The following is a 12,401-nucleotide window of genomic DNA, read 5'->3' as shown; positions in this document are numbered from 1 at the left end:
TGGAAACACAGCTTCCCTTTTCTGAGTTAAGTCCCAAAGTTACTTTTTTCCTGTATTGGACCATGAGTCACAGAATTGGATTAATCATAATCCTTCCTGCAGGACACCCTCTTGTCATAGGTTCATGAATGGTTCTCATTTGTTTGTTTATTTATATAAATAAATGATTAGGACCTGATCACCCAACAGAAGAATCAGAACATTCACCAAAATTGCATCTGTCTGTGGGCTTCTCGCCTGTCCCGACTGCCAGCCTCCCCCTATCGGAGGAAGTCACTATCCTGAAGCCTCGCTCAGGCCACGTGATCACCCCGAAACCAGTCACTGTGGCCTGGGGGACAGGATATGCTGACTGGCCAGTCTGGATCACCCACGCCTGGCATTAGGTACCAAGGGAAGAATGAGCCCTGCCCAATGCACGTGGAAGGAGTGGGAGTGATGTGTGGTTTCCCAAAGTCCACCTGAGGGGACGGGACGCCAGGCAGGAAAACAAGAGCTGTCAACCCCGCTAGGGCCCAGGCTCAGGGTCGCATGAGCCAGGTCCTTCCGCAGCGCCATGGGGCTCAGGCCTACCCGCCTGCCCCAAGGCCGGACTTGAGTTCCTGGAAGCGAGGAGAGCGGGTGAGAAAGGATGTCGTTGCTTTCTCCCACGGCCTCCAGCCGCTGGCCCCCACCTCGGCCGATGGAGCCGGGAGAGGGGGCCGCCCCTGGGGGACTGCAGAGGAGAGGGCCGCAGGCTGGGTGGAGGGGTCCTGGGTTCCAGTCCTGAGTCTCGCCCCTCCCCATCACGTGCTCAGGGCGTTGCCCACATCATCTCATTTAATCCCTGCGTGGATTTTATGCAGGAGGGTCCTTATTATCCTCTCTTGCAGCCGAGGCTCAGGGAAGACAAGAGACCTGCCCCAGGTCCCACAGCTCATGGGGTCAGGCAGAGCCCAGGTTTCTAGAGCGGGGGGAGGCCACTTGGAGTCGGCCCTACCGACACATTGACCATGTGCTGGGGAACTGGGAGCCTGAAGAGGTTGGGTCCCTGCCCAGGTCGCTGCCCAGGGCTCCCCCCTCGATGTCCCAGGTGGCCTGTCCTGAGCACTCAGGTACCCCGCCCTCCTCTCCCCATTTCTTAGCCTCTGCCCCTCCGTGTCCTCATTCCAGTGGGGACGCACAGGGCACCAAGGAGCTCGCTGTGCTGTGGACTCGGGTCTCACCCGCAAGGTGCTGCACGCGGTGGCTGGAACGTGGTGCATTTGGCAAATCCTCGGCAAACAAGGATTTTTTTTTTAAAGATTATCATCTAGGCCTGTGTTTCTCTGTCTGTAATGTGGGAAGAAGAGAGGCTCAAAGGAGCCCAGGGGTGTGTCCCTACTTGGGAGAACGTAAGATTGAAAGAGTCATGGAGACGGCTTAATACAAACCAGCCAAGTGTTAAGAACACAGGCCCTGGGGCTGGCCATGGTTCCCGAACCCATTCTGCCACGTGTCATTTTGGGCAAATTCCTCAACTTTTCTGTGCCTCAGTTTCCTCATCTATAAAATGGGGGTGCCGGGGAAGAGGGAAAATCCCCCTCTGCCCTCTTCCTCAAGGTTCTTCTGGCTGGCCAAATAATTAAAAAGACAGGTTAGCAGGAGAAAATAATACCAAGTTTAATAACATTGGTATTATTTCCCTGGTTGAGAAACCAGGGAAACTGAGTTTCTCAACACAATAGCAGAGATTTTCGTCTTAAATACTATCTTCAGCTAAAGACAAAGGAAGATTTTGGGGGTGGGGGGAGTCAGTTACGGGAGATTACCAGAAAAGCACAGTAAACAAGAGTAAGGTTATTATGCACATTTAAGGCCTCACCTTCCACATTGATAAGTTTCTAGAAATGAGGTCATGCCCGCTCTTCTCAATACAGAGAGGGAGATACCTTTACAAATGGAGATTTCCCTTATAAATGTCAATGTTTGTCTGGCAGCTCCTAGCAGGGCCACCTAGAGAATGTGGCGGGGAAGAGACAGAATTTTTGATAAGAAGGGCCCGTTGGTGCCTTTCCTATTGTAACATCTATTTTACATTATATTACAGCCATCAGATAGTAACGCCTTCCTGGAACAGGTCTCCCCACGCCAAACTCTCCAGGCAGTTATCAGGGGAGGTCAAACGTCCACCAGAGAAAACAATCAAGGTAAAGAGACATATTTCAGGGTGGCCAAATCTTGATCTCCCACAGGGGGAATGATAGCTGCTACCTCGCAGGGTTGTTGTGAGGATTAAGCAAGCGACCCTCTATGCCAAGGGCTTTGAACGACACCAGGATGTGGCAAAGGGCTTTATAAGTGTCAGCTGTCACTAAAACTGCTGGTTACTAGCTTTTGCTTTTTACAACCCATTATAGTTACAGTAAGAAAATAGAATGTAAGTGCTGTTAACCCAGCCAGTATAAAAATAAAATCACAGCCAACACACATCAGGAATGGGTCACAAATTTCCTTAGCTTTCATGGAGCGTCATCAGTATTATTGCCTAAAATGGACACATGGAAAACAGGAGTGTATTTTTTTTTTTTTTTTGCTGGAGAAGATTTGTCCTCGGCCAACATCTGTTGCCAATCTTCCTCTTTGTTTTTTGTTTTTTTTTTTATGTGAGCAGCTGCCACAGCATGGCCACTGACAGATGAGTGGTGTGGTTCCTCTCCCAGGAACTGAACCCGGGCTGCCAAAGTGGAGCATGCCAAACCTAACTACATTAAATTAAATTTTAAATTAATTTAAAATTTAGTTCAGGAAAACAAAAAGCAAACTTGGAGTGTTTGGGAAAATAGAGAAATTTACTTTTTACTATTTTTTAACCATATGCGTGTATTCCTTTCACGAGAAAAAAATGTTTAACAAAAACATTTAAGGCCAAGTAAATAGAGGCGTATTACAGACTGACTATGAGCTGCTCTGTGTGCACAGCCTTGGAAAGATGTCCTCAGGATGTTATTTAGCGTAAAAACAGATTGCTGAGTAATAGAGTCGATATGATGTGGGGTTTGTAAAGGAAAAATAAGATTTTAAGTGAGTAGATTGGGTGTTCAGCAAAAATGTGGAGAAGGGCGCATGCTGAATTATTGACGATGCCAGCCTGCCTCTGGGTAGGAAGAGGGAGAAGGTGAAATGGAGAATTCCAGGCTCCTGCACTGTTCCGAGTTCTTTTGACAGCAAGCGGGTATTATCTATAAAGAGAAAATGTGTAAATAAAGAAATGAACTTGAAGCAAATGTGATTTTTTTTTAAATTTTATTTATTTATTTTTTTCCCCCAAAGCCCCAGTAGATAGTTGTATGTCATAGCTGCGCATCCCTTTAGTTGCTGTATGTGGGACGCGGCCTCAGCATGGCTGGAGAAGCGGTGTGTCAGTGCGCACCCAGGATCCGAACCCGGGCCGCCAGCAGCGGAGCGCGCACTTAACAGCTAAGCCACGGGGCCGGCCCAAATGTGATGATTTTTATTCCCGGCAGGAAGGAGCGTGAAGCCCAGAAGCAGGCTCCCCCCCTGGCCCTCACCTCTGAGCAGACCCGGCGGGAACAGCCACTCGAAGCCTGGCTGCTGCAGAGGTCCCGGACGGCGAGACACTGGGCCCGATCCGGTGCTGTCTGCCTTCACATGCTCACATTATCCTGAGCAACCCAGCCAGGAGCTGGCCACTGGGACCAAGGAAGCCTTGTGCTCAGCTGGCCCCATGGAAGGTTCTGGAAATGAGAATAGACAGGCTCAGGCAGGTCCAAACAAGAGGTCGCCTGGGGGTGGTGATAGGAGGGACATCAGAAAGCCTCCTTCAACAATACGTCTCCAGCCGTGCATTTATTCACCCACCTGACAATAATGTCTGAATTCTTACAGTGTCATAATGCGCGGCCACACCAGGCCTCAACCCTCTCATACCTGACACCTTCTTTTTTTTTTTCACTGAGGAAGATCGGCCCTGAGCTAACATCTGTTGTTAATCTTCCTCTCTTTGCTTGAGGAAGATTGTCGCTGAGCTAACATCCATGCCCATCTTCCTCTACTTTATGTGTGGGTCACCGCCACAGCATGACTTGATGAGCAGTGGTAGGTCCACACCTCTCTCTGAGCCACCTCGCTTGGAAGAGGTGTTTCAGGCTGCTAGTGGGAGCGTGGGGTCTCTGTGGACCACTCCCCCACTTGCTGCAAGAGGACAGTGGGAGGGGGCTCCCTCCGTCCCTGCTGTGTGTGTCTGTGTGTGTGTGTCTGAGTGTGTGCATGTGTGTGCACGCGCGCGCGTGTGTGTGTGTGTGTGTGTGTGTGTGTTGGGGTGGGAGGAGGGAGGGAGCCTGGAGCCACGAGCCTGGGTCTTTCCCGGAAGCGGGAGGCAGGATACCAGAGGCAGGGCTCCCGAGCAGTTCCCGGGCCCAGGGGCGGGAGCCAGACCTGAGCCCAGCAGGTCCCAGACGCACCGGCTACGCAGCCCCCGCTCCTGCCCTGCCGGAGGTCCTGCAGGCCACCCCGTCCCCGCCCCACAGCGCTCCTCCAAGGATCCTCCGCCTTAATAATAGATGGTAAACGTCCTCGGTCGCGCCATGACTTCCATTGTCTCCCTTACTGCCCACATGGGCCGGGGAGATGGGCACCCCCACCATCCCTATTTCACAGATGGGGAAACTGAGGCTGAGGGAGGCTGTAACCCACCCGAGGACGCAGAGCGAGGCAGAAATCGCCCGCTCTTAGCCACACTGCAACACACATCGTCATCACGGTCCCACCCTGCCTGCGCGCGGGGGCCCACACGGCTGGACGCCCCACGCCAGGGCGCCCCCCGCGGGCAGAGGGAACGGATCAGACTAGTGGGGGCCCCCCAGCCCTGAGCAGCGCACGCTCCCTGGAGCCTCTGGGAGCCTTGCGCCACGATCCAGACACTCACAGAGGGGCCTGCCTTTTCTCCCTCTCTCCTGGGGCAGGAAACACGGCCAGGAGGGAGATAAGGAGAGAAAAAGGAGGGGAGGCTCCGTGGAGCAGGGGGGCCGCCTCCCCACACGCAGCAGAAGAATAGAAGGAAATGGCCGGAGAGGCGAGTGTCCGCCTGGAGGGGGGGAGGGCACGGAGGTTATCTTTGCCTATAAATAACCATCTCGGGGGTGGGAGGTGGGGTGGAGGGACACCACACGGGACACGTGGTCAGTAGTGTCGGCCTGGGATTCAGATCAAAGGGCCAAACGGGGTAATGGCCTGACCTAGGACCCTCCCCCTCGCCTCCTGCTCAGCTGCCCCGACCCTGGAGTTGACAAGTCGGTGATGCAGCCTCGGTTCATCCGTGCGTTCTTGGGTCCGTCCATCCATCCGCACACGCATCCATTCAGTCATCCCTCCGTTCAGCCATTCATTCACCCCACCCACTCATCTACCCCTCTACCCATCCCGCCTCCCTCCCGGCCTCTGAGCCTTCCCATTTGCTGTTCCTTCTGTCCACAACACTCTTCCTTCCCTCTTCACCTTGCTAACTCATCCTCTAGGTCCCAACCTAGACACAACATTCTCCAGGAAGCCTCCTCAGACCCCCAAGTCCATGGTCAGGAACGTGGCCCAGGGACTCCACAGCCCTGGTCTTCCCTCTCTATCACTTATCATGATTATAATGTCACAGGTCCATTTCCCCCACTCCCTGAGGGAGCTGATAATTCCACAGCCCATAGGATGACACTTGGCTCACAGTAGGTGCTCAATAAATTCATTTCGTGTCTTTATGTTCGTACCTGTCTTCTCTCTCTCCCCCCACCTTCCCTCCTCCCTTTCCAGACGTCCTGAGCACCGACCTGAGCCAGGGCTGATGTTCCTCCCTGCCCTTGAGGATGGCCGAGCCTGTGTGGGAGGACATGGGGGGGAGGGGATCGAGGGCCCGCCCACAGATCACAGACCCTGCAGAGAGAGAGACTGACTCCTCTCCTCGGGAGGGATTCGGGGGAGTGAGCTATCAGTTTGGGGGGAAGGGAGGAGGAGGTAATGAAGGTAGGCTTCAAGGAGGAGGTGGCCCTTGAGCCGGGACTCACTGTGTGGAGATGGCAGAGGGCGGAGGTGCAGGCTCAGCTGGCTCAGGAGACAGAGGCAGGAAAGCTCAGGGTGAGAGGTGGATGGGGGGGCCTCCCTGAAGCCGAGGGGGTCAGAGGGCAAGGGATGGAGCAGTATCGAGGTGTGGGGAGAGAGACGAGGGGAGAGAGAGATGAGGGAGAGACAAGACGTTTCAGAGAGAGACAGAGAGAGAGAACCAGACGTCCAAGACCCCGCGATGGGCCCAGGGTGTGTTGCGGGGGCCAGAGGCTGGCCCAGGTGCCTGGATGTGGCGTGTCCTGCCTCTGAGAGCGTGGACAGACAGCCGGCTCCTGATCTGCTAGAGAGAAGTGGTCACGGTCATAAGGTCTCCAGGGAGCCGATGACTCAGGCTGGAGCTGCTGTCCCATGTGCGGTGGGGGGACGGCCATGCAGAGAGCAACACAGGACAGTTCTGGCTCCGAGGATGGAATGCTGAGGCCAGAGCCAGGGCCCCCGGGCCCCTTACTGCCTGGATGCCTCTGACACGGAGGGCAGGCCCCCTGGGAGAGGCCTGGCTGAGGGCGGGGCTGTGCCCCCTTCCCACCCCTCTCACCCCTTCCTCTCTGGGACTGGGGAGGGAGGTCCCTTCTCTAAGAAGGGTGGGCTTCGGGACGTGGGGGTAGGAGGACAAATCCTGAGGTCACTCTGAGGGGAAGCTGGGTGCAAACCCGTTCAGGGCCAGGCTGGGACCTGCCGTGTCCCGGACATCCGGATGACCTTAAGGCCCTGCAGGGGCAAAGTGAACTGGGCAGGGACATTCCTGTTCTGGAGCAGGAGGTCCCAGGCTGGCCTTTCTAGACTTAGGTCTTAGCAACCCCTGGGGATCGTCCAGGCTCAAAGTCCAGGGCGCAGAGCCTTCTCATTCGCCCTCTGGGAGGACTTAATTATTAAAGTGAAAATAGCTACTATTTATTGAGAACTCACTCTGTGCCAGGCATGAGGCTGCACACCTTATATGAAACTTTGTGTTTGATCCCCCAAATAGCTGTCAGTGGTCGGCACAAGTGTTACCCCCTGTATTAGCTATCTATTGCTGGGTAACAAATTACCCCAAGTCTTAGCAGCTTAAGACAAGACACATTTACTGTCTCGCAGTTTCTGTGGGTCAGGAACCTGGGCACGACTTAGCTGGAGTCTCTGCTTCAGGGTCTCTCCTGGGCTGCAGGCAAGCGGTCTGCTGTGGTCATGGTCTCACCTGAAGGCTCGACTGTGAAAGGATCCACTTCCCAGCTCACTCAGTGGCTGGAGGCAGAGTTCGCTTCTTTGTGGGCTGTGGCGAGAGGCCGCCCTCGGTTCCTCACCACGTGGGCCTCTTCCAGGTGGCCCCTTGCTTCCTCAACGTCTGCAAGCCCAGGAGGCAGTAGAGAGTCTCCACGAAAGAGGGAACTCACAATCTTTTCTGACCTAATCGGGGAAGTGATTAGGTTGCCATATTCTATCAGTTAGGAGTAAGATGCTCCATGGAGAGAATCACATAGGTCATGAACCAGGAGGTGGGATCATGGGTGCCATCTTTGAGGCCATCTGCTACACCTCTGTTTTACAGATGCAGAAATGGAACCATGGATGGAACTTAAGCATCCAAAGTCACAGCTGATAAGTGACAGGGCCAAGTCCTGGATGTGGTCTGTTGGATCTCTGGTCCGTAGTGATGCCGAGCCCAGGCTCTGGTAACGGACTGGCTCTGCCATTGCTAGTGGTGACCTTGGGCAAGTTAGTTACCCCTCGGAGCCTCAGTTTCTTCTTCTGTAAAATGGGGATAACAACAATAAAAATGATACGAAACCTCATATAGCCCTTTCTCTAAGACTTTTCAGGAATTCACCCGCCTGATTCTTTCGGGCACTGTGCACTGTGAGCCCTCCCGTTCTGCCCACCGCAAATCACACCACGTCATCTCCTGACTCGGACTTGACAGTGGCTTCCCTTCCCACTCAAAGCGAAAGCCGAAGTCTTCTCCCCGGCCTCCAAGGCCTGCGGGATCCATCTCCTCGCTCACTCTCCTCCAGCCATGCTGGCTTCTGGCTGTTTCTCCAACACGCCGAGCCCGTTCTTCTCTAGGCCCCCGTGTGCAGAGTTCCCGCGGCCTGGAATCCCATCCCGTGGGTGCGGCTCCCTCCCTTGCTTCCTGCAGGTCCTTGCTCAAGTGTCACCTCTCAGAGAGGCCCCCCTGGGCCCCTGTGTTACATACCACTCCCCCCACCCCACTTCCCCGGCCCGCACTTCTCTCCTCATCACAGCGCCCGCCGTTACAGTCCACACATCCTGGTTCATTCGTTTATTGTCTGTTTCCCTCGCTAGACTGAACTCCACGGGGCCAAGGACTTTGTTGTGTTCATCACCGTGTCACCAGGACCCAGAACAGTGCCCAACCCGCCTAAAGGCACCCAATGTTTGTTGAAGGAATGAATGAATGAGCGAATGAATGAATGAGCGAATGAATGAAAGCATTTGGTCATTGAGGGGCGTGGCCGGGGAAGGCCCCTCTGACCCTTCTGTTCATCCTGGCTGCTTTGCCCCCTCCGCTCCTTGCCTTCTCCCTCTGAGAGACCAGTCGGGGGAGAGGAAGCCTCTGGAAACAGCTGAAAAGCAGCCTCCTGTTGTTGCTCAGAGCAGGGGTGCAGCCTGTCCCGAAAGGCAGACACCGCTCTGGTGCCTTCCACCTCTCACCCTGGCTGCCATCAGCTGCCACGCCTGATGTCCTTCCAGAGACGGGTCCGTCCCACCAGCCTCCCCCACTGCCAGGAACTGATCATTTCCTTGCTGCCAAGTGGCCCATTCAGCTGTCACCACTCCAGCCAAGACCAGAAGACCAGAGATAGCAGGGCACCACCGCCAGCTGGGCCCCCAGGCTTTACCCAGCATATCAGGCAGAGTCAGGGGCCTCGGGCACATTCTCTGCCCTCCAGAAGGTACCATCCCTGGATCCTTCCAGCAGTGACTCCTCGCTGGGTTAGGGGTTTTATTTGCAAAGTAATATCTCTTATAGGACCTTTTAATTCTGTTTAAACAATTCAGTCAGATAGAGTAGAGACTTCAATTTCTGTTGTAGAGATGGAGAATGCAATAATAAACAAAACACAAATGTGAACACAAATACCAATGTCTCCTGTTTATGGAGCTGTTACCAGGTGTTATGAGCGGAATCGTTGTCCCTCAAAATTCGCGTTGAAGCCCTAACCCCCAGCACCTCATAATGGAACTGTATTTAGAGATGGGGTCTTTAAAGAGGTCATTAAGGTAAAATAGGGTCATTAGGGCCATAATCCCATATGACTGGTATCCTTATAAGAAGAGGAGATTAGGACACAGACGCACACAGAGGGAAGACCATGTGAGGACACAGAGAGAAGACGGCCATCTACAAGCCAAGGGGAGAGGCCTCAGAAGAAACCCTGCTGACACCTTGATCTTGGACTTCTAGCCTCCGGAACTGTGAGAAAATAAATTTTTGTTATTTAAGTCACCCAATTTTTGGTGGCCCAAGCAAACTAAGACACCAGGCATGCAGCTAGGGCATATATGCCATTCTGGCCAATGGGATGCAAGGGAGTTCTGATGGGGTGCTTCCAGAAGGTTTTTCTCTCTCTTAAAAGGAGCAGCAGGAGGAAGGATCCCACTCTCTTCAGGCCTGTAGACATTGTTGTTTGAGCACGTTGTGCCTGGAGCTACTGCAGCCATTTTGCCACCGTGAGGTGAGCAAGGATGGATGAACAGAAAGATGGAGAAAACCTGGGTATTTGATGCCATCACTGAGCATAAATTACTCACCCTAATTCTGGACTTCTATTTATAAGAGAAATAAAGTTTCCCTACTATTTAGGCCATTTTGAGTTGGGCTGTTTGTTATTTGCATCCACACTGCTATAGCACTCCAGTGATGGAGGCAGGCCCTGCTCACATGAGGGGCTCAGGGAAGTGGAGCGACGCATCTCAGATCATACTGAGAGGGAGGGAGGTTGCTGGGACTCAGGCCCCATCTTTCTACTCCAAAGTTCAAGCTCTCTGGGCTGTGTCAGGCTGCCTTGGCCCTGACATTTTGGATGGGACAAAATTCCTGTAATCTGAAATGGCTCGGCCTCCCACGCTGCTACAGGAGGTAAGAAGGACTCAGAGAACAGACCAGGGCCAAGAAGTGGACATCGAATGGAAGCCACCACAGGCACAGAGAGAGCCAGGACTTGATCAAGCAGCCACGGATGGACGAGGCTGCCTCGGGAGGCTGCAAGCCTCAGTTTCCTCCACGGTCCAGGAGGAGTGACAGTGGGACCTATCTCTTTGGCTGTTTGTAAGGATGAAGCGAGAAAAATGCAAAAGGCTTAGGGCAGTACCTGGTGCATAGTGAGTAGCCATAGTCTCAGCTATTGCCGTACTGTTGACGTCAATCTGTCTCCTCCTCGTCCTCCAGGCCCCGTCTCGGGCCCAGCCCCCTCCCACCTGGACCGACAGCAGGAGAGGAAAATATCTCTCTGTGCTTCAATTTAGGAATTTGTCTCCGGGAGCAAAGCAGCTCTGCGATGCTGTATATTGAAATCCAAGAGCCGCACAGGCGTGATCGGAACTTAGGGGAAGCGTCCCTCTGGGGTCCCTGCACAGCCTGCTGGGACCACTGGCTTTCTCCTTCTCGCTCTGCCAGCCTGGCTGGACTGACTGTGGCTGGAGGAGGTGCTGTTCGAGCTGATGATCATCCTCACAGCTGCTATTTACCCAGCACCCACTGTGTACCTCATTCCATTCACCAACACAACCCTCCCGAGTGCCCGGTACCCTCTCCCAGAAGAGGAAACTGCTATTAGAGCGGTAAGGCCACTTTTCCACCCAAAGCGGCAGACGCTTCCTCAGCACCCAGCCCTCTCTAGATCCGGAGCCTGTGCTGTCTCTACTCTCCCACGCACACCGGAAAACAGTCGGTTTATCCCACCCAAACTGAACCAAGTCAAGGGGCCAAATCATGAACGGGTCACCACGTACCACGTTTAGTTGAGAGTCCACTCTGTGAAGCGCTGTGCGACACTGCGTTCGAGATCCCTCTTGGGGATTCACGATGTACCGTCGCACGGTAAAGCCTCTGAGAAGCCCTGCGGTAAAGAACTCCATTTAACTCAGAGTAATTACCAGTTTCCATCTGGTAGCTCTTGTCTAAGAATCCTGTTCATCCCCCTTGCACAGAAAGTACTTTTGGGAAAAGTCTAGAGTCTGGAGACCCTGGAAAAGTCCAGGGTCTTCAGAGCAAATTCACCCACACGAGGAGACTTCCTCCCCAGAGAGGCACAGAGCAAGCAGAGAACAAGAAAGGATGGACTCAGATTGTGAGCTTCAAAAGGGCGGGAAGTACTCAGGTACCTGGATGATAAATGCAGGAGATGAGAGACATAAAAAGATGATCTCCACTCACCTTCCAGACAGAAGGAATTATCCAGACTGTGGGAGGGGGGACAAGCAGAGAAAGCAGTGATGGAGGGTGTCAGGGAGCCCAGGAGGAGGCGACAGGATGTGGCTGTGAGGGTTCAGTGCAGGACCTGGGAACCACTCTGTGAATTTTCAGTACAAGCAAATTAAAACAGGGAATTAGGTGTTTGCAAGATTGTGGGGCGAGCTGGAGCCGGGACCGTCAGGGGCCGCCCTGGACGGCTGTTTGGAAGGCCATAACCATCGCTGTGCCTCAGGCTCCTGGAGGCTGCTGCTGCAGCCACAGCTGCCACCCACCCACGAGGCTGGGGCAGACACTGGGGCCACCATGGCTGCAAGGGAGTCTGGGAATATCATTTTCTAGCTTTTCAATTTCTCCCCAAAGAAGGAGGTTGACAGAGCCCACCTGAGACTCTGACGCATCAGCTAACAGTAGGTTAAACCTGCAGGGGTTGATGCTTTTCACAGATCGAAAGGTCTGGAGGGAGGGATGGCTGGTGTCTGGTTAATGTCACGACAGCGTCAGAGCAGCCAGCCTCTCGGAGTCTCTTGGCTTTCCCCTTATGGCAGCAAGATGGCTGTCACGCCGCCAACATTACATCATCAAAGGAGGCGAGGAAGATGGGCATTGGGCATGATTTGGGGGGGCCGACCAACTCCCCCAAGTGTGTGCCACGAGCCACTGACTAGCCAGAGAGAGATTAGAAGAATCTGGAATGCCTTCTCTCTTTACCTCGGCCCCCCTTTTCTTAAATCATCTAAGAGCCACCAAGTCCTGTCCATTTTAACTCCATAGTGTCCTCTCAGCTTGTCCCCTGCTTGTCATCCCTTCTGGGCACCCCCTAAATCGTCTCCCAGGCTCCTGTAATCCCCCTTCATCCAGCAGGGTTCACTGCCTCCCTCGGATGGGTCAGGCGCTGAGC

Source organism: Ceratotherium simum, chromosome 34 (genome assembly GCF_057802395.1).
Source record: "Ceratotherium simum simum isolate JZ-2026a chromosome 34, ASM5780239v1, whole genome shotgun sequence".
NCBI lineage: Eukaryota > Metazoa > Chordata > Mammalia > Perissodactyla > Rhinocerotidae > Ceratotherium > Ceratotherium simum.
This window is presented reverse-complemented; position numbering follows the sequence as displayed.